The sequence below is a fragment of the Octopus bimaculoides genome, chromosome 16 (assembly GCF_001194135.2).
Source record: "Octopus bimaculoides isolate UCB-OBI-ISO-001 chromosome 16, ASM119413v2, whole genome shotgun sequence".
Lineage (NCBI taxonomy): Eukaryota > Metazoa > Mollusca > Cephalopoda > Octopoda > Octopodidae > Octopus > Octopus bimaculoides.
This window is the reverse complement of record NC_068996.1, coordinates 3001933-3007207: the sequence shown is the minus strand read 5'-3', so window position 1 is coordinate 3007207 and position 5275 is coordinate 3001933. Positions and strand designations below refer to the sequence as shown.

General features: G+C 36.0%; 1 protein-coding gene across 1 annotated transcript in view; it reads right to left on the bottom strand.

Moving 5' to 3' along the window:
* Nucleotides 1–5275, bottom strand: part of LOC106882547 (fibroblast growth factor 3) — a 287139-nt gene that overhangs the window by 280428 nt on the left and 1436 nt on the right. The window lies entirely within an intron of this gene.

Sequence of the window (5275 nt, the reverse complement as noted above, 5' to 3'; positions counted from 1 at the left end):
ATATATATATATATATATATATATATATATATACACACACACACACACACACATACACATATATATATGCATGTTTTTATCTTTGTGTTTGTTTTTGTTCTCCCCGACTTGATAACCGGTGATGAGCTGTTTACTCGCCCCTAACCAAGCACTTGAAGAAAGAGACTGATTGAATACGAGCCAGAGTCAATTTATTCGGTAAGGCTCCAACATGATTCAGTTCAATGACTGAAACAAGTAAATGATAAATTATTATCTTGTATAATATATAATCTGTGTGAAAGATAAGAATAAGAAAGGATCATAAACGAATATTGTATTGTTAATACATCTTCCGAAATGTTGTTAATGAAATAAAATATTTACAAACGAACGAATTAATCCAATTCGTAGTTTGTCGACTAATTAAAATTATATCATGGAGATTTCTAACATTCTTGCCTTTCAAAGAAACAACTGATGAACCTTTTACCAACGAATAGGCGAAACTCGGTCGATGTCTCCACAGGCAAGGAACGTTATAACCTCCTTTACGAAATAAGTCGTGGAGCTGGAAGAAATTATTATTAACAACATTATGGAAACTTTCCGTGGTTGTTTTGTCAGCTGGAAAGTAATAGCCAAATGCCTATCAATTTACACTCTTCTGGCTTAAGACAGTTGCATTGGATATTGCAGAGTAAATCATTCCAGCAAACAAGAGACAGTAGGGTCATGGTTTAAGCAACCTTTGATCATAGTTCTATCTCCTTTACAAGATCTGACATAGGTTAATATATAATCGGCAACAAATAAAGTAAGATTATTGGCAGCATTTGGATAACACTAACATCATTTTAATACTAACCATCCAATACATTAACTATGTGTGACTTCTCTCTCTCTCTCTCTCTTTATCTCTCTCTCTCTCTTTATCTCTCTCTCTCTCTCTCTCTCTCTCTCTCTCTTTCTCTTTCTGTCTATTTCGCTCTCTGTTTCTTTCGCTCTCCCAACACACACACACATATGGGTGGATAAATGGACGGATGGACGGATGGTTGGATGGATGGATGGATGGATTGGTGGACGGACGGACGGATGGATGGATCGATGGACGGACGTATGGATGGATGGGTGGATGGATGGATGGGTGTATATACAAAACAGATCGGTGAGCTATCGCTGCTTACGAAACACCAACTGCCTCTCAAATGTGAACATTTCATATAAAAAAAAAAAAACGAGATAAGTGTATATTTATAAACAGCTGCTTCGAATCCAATAATTTCGTCGCCTCACTTTAAAATTCCCATTTTTACTAATAATGAATGGTATACTAAGTTGTTTTACCAAGATAATTCATGTAAAGAAAGTAATCGGCAAACATGCAATTTGTCAATACAATTCATTATTTTTGTTACAACAATTCCAGTGATGGGAATTTGTATCATCGTCAGAGAGTAGTTCCTATCTTTATACAGAAGCTTCAAATTACAAGAGAGAGAGAGAGAGGGGGAGGGGAGTAGAAAATATACAGATACGAATATGAGTAAACTCTTACGGCTTGTCTGAGGAGCGGTCGACAAACCATGAAACGGTCCGTCAGGAGACTCCCTCCCACTTATTTCTGCACATAGAAGGAATATATCTATATTCTTATTCAACCTACAAAGGGATTTATAATATTAAATCAATTCAGCTCTCCTCATTTGTGCATTAACTAAAAATTACTTAATTCATGACGAGACGTCAAGAGTATATGTAAATTAGGATATCCATTAATGTCGTAGTCTAATTTATTACGCATGATCTATGTTATTGATAGGGGAAGGAAGAAGGGATGTTTGCTCTGAGGAGCCTCCCTCTTTCTTCCACAAATCAACAACGTAGAAAGAACGCACATATATTCTCACACACAGTGGAGCGTTATAATGTTATAATTTATTTAAGTACTTCTGATTTACACTGTGTTGTGAATAATACAGTAATAATGGCGAGAGATTTGATCTGAGATCATGCGTTGAAACTAAAACGATTGCAGCGTGGAAAACACAATTGAGCCATTTGGAAATACACAAGTACTGTTAATTTCCTTTAAACATTTATTGCATGTTATATGGTGTCAAAACTTTCGTCACTCGAAACTGCAACCTGGTTATTGACAAATTTTATACATGAATAAATAGACAAGTACTTAGGTAGCCAGCTAGACAGACAATCTGACAGTCAGGCAGACAGAGAGAAAGAAAGCGAAATCGATTTCATTAGTGGTTGAACCTCTAATTAAAATGATTCATTGATAGACATAGATGAAGAAATGTTAAATCAGGTTATATAATTAACTATGAGTACGGTAGTGTCTGTGTGTATGTATACATGTATGCGTGTGTATATACATATACGTGTGTGTGTGTGTGTGTGTGTGTGTGTGTATGCGCGCGCGCATAACAGCAGGCTTCAAAAGTTAAGCTTCGCATTTATGAAATCCCCCACTGCTTTGTAACTTGTCCAAGTAACCCTAACCCTAACCCTCAACTTGAGTGAAACAGGGCACGCGAGAACTGTTTAGAAGCCTGATACAGGCGCAACGTCTCTAATTCAAAAGTCCAGCTTTGTCACACTGTGCAATGTTAAGCATTATGTCAAGTTTTAACGAGTTTGTAGAAAATGCATGATTAGTATAAACAACGTCGAAACTGACGATGGATCACACTCTCGCACACATACAGGTATGCATACATACATACATGCACACACACACACACACACACACACACACACACACACACACACACACACACATATATATATATATATACATATATATGTGTATATATATAAACACAATTTTTGTATTGTCAACAATATATATACATGCATACATACACACATACATACACACACACGTATATATGTATGTATACATACATACATACATACATACACACATACACATATTATACACATATATATGTGCATAAGAAGTACTTTGTCCGAAACGTGGAGTTTTCCACTCCCCACAGCAAGTTAAGTTCCGGTGATTCTTGTGTTATGGCTAAAATCGACAAAAAGACCGCAGTAAACTTAACTTGCTGTGGGGACTGGAAAACACCACGTTTCGGACAAAGTACTTCTTCAGAAAAGAAAAAAAAGCTGGCAGGGGTTAATTTAAAGCGGCTCAGCACAGTTTTACATCCTCTAAACACGAAAAAATATATTAAAACACTGTACTGCTTTTGTCCATGTTACTATTTGTGTGTACGTATGTGTGTGCGCGCGTATGTGCGTTGTGTGTGCGTGTATGGTGTGTGTATGTATGCGTATATATATATATATATATATATATATATATATAGTTTGGTTTAATGGGGTCTACTATAGAGGAAAAGTATATATGTGAGGGAACGATTGTATCTGTGTTAGCGTGTTGTGTGTGTTTTGTGTTTATAGCAATGTAGGGTGTTATATATAATATTATTTTTACCGCAACGTACACTAGTCGACTCAGCCCTCGGTTGACATGGATTTCGAATTCCATGATCTCTTCTCATTAGTAAATTGCATGTTAGCAGTGTTCAACTGTGGATTATTTCGTCCCAGTACTTAACTAGAATTTTAGATTATCGATTCCCGAAGGTTGAAACGCACAGGTGACTTTGATGGGATTTAAACACAGAGCATTAAGTGATGGAACAAATATCGCAAAGCATTTAATGCAAAGCCGCAACGATTTTGTCAATTTACTAATGCGTGTGTGTAAACGTATAAACATGTGTCTGTCTGCGCTTACGCGCGCCATGTCTGAGTGAGTGCGATTTATAAAAGGAATGAAATAGCTACAAACAAATTTTTAGTAATAATGATTCAAGTGAATATAAATAAATGCGTGCACACATTTTCCTTCTCTTTCTCTCTCTCTCTCTCTCTCTCTCTCTCTCTCTCTTTCTCTCTCTCTCTCTCTCTCACTAGCTCTTTCTAGCTTCTCGCACTCTCTTTCCTTCTTCCCCAACACACACACACACACACACACACACACACACACACATTTCCACATGTACGTGCGAGCTCATAACTACCCCTGCGAAATACGCACACATGAAATGGTAAGCTATGCTTTAGCAACCGATGATATGAAGCGATGCTTTATCATGTAAAGACACGCACTCACCGCACGCATATATATATATATATATATATATATATATATATATATATATATATACACACACATACACACACACATACGAAATAGCTATATATAATATACGTGAGTGTGTGTGTACGTGCGCATGAGTGTGTATTATGTATGTACGCATATGCATATATGTATAAGCGCGTGTGTCTCTCTCTATGTCTGTGTATGTATGTATATGTATATGTATATATGTGTGTATGTATGTATGTATGTATGTAGGTATGTATGTATACGTATACATGTATATGTGAGTGTGTGTACGTATATGTACACACACGTAGAGAGACAAGCTCATTCACATATTTTTTGGGTTTTTTTTTTTTGTCTGTGTGTTTGTGTTTGTACAGGAGAAGTATTCAGAGCTAAAAGAAAACAATCGTTTTGGCTAATGTGGTTAAAGCAAGACATGGTGTGAAGTGACAAGCTAGAATAGAAATTGCAACGATAAGAACATCAACATTATTGCTAAGAACAACGACAATAACAAGAAAGCAAACAGTAATAAAAGCAACGGTTCTTAATAAGAAAATAATCACGCTGTAATGGTAATTATCACCAGAATTGTTCTTATTATCATTGTTGTTGTTGTTGTTGTTGTTATTATTATTATCATCATCATCATTAGATAACAGACAGACAGACAGACGGACGGGCGGACGGACAGACGGACGGACAGACAGACAGACAGACAGATAGACAGACAGACAGATAGATAGATAGATAGATAGATAGATAGATAGATAGATAGATAGATAGATAGACAGACAGACAGACAGATAGATAGATAGATAGATAGATAGATAGATAGATAGATAGATAGATAGATAGACAGACAGACAGACAGATAGATAGATAGATAGATAGATAGATAGATAGATAGATAGATAGATAGATAGATAGATAGAAAATATATGTAGCTATTAAACTAATATCTTTTGCTCGGTTTAACTTAAACGATAAACTTTGATGCGAGTGGAGCGACGAGAAATCGTTATACAGAATAAACTAAGCAAGAAATGAGTTTGCGTGTGTAATTGACTATGCTTGAATGTGTGTGTGTGTGTGTGTGTGTGTGTGTGTAGTTGTATGTATGAGAATGTT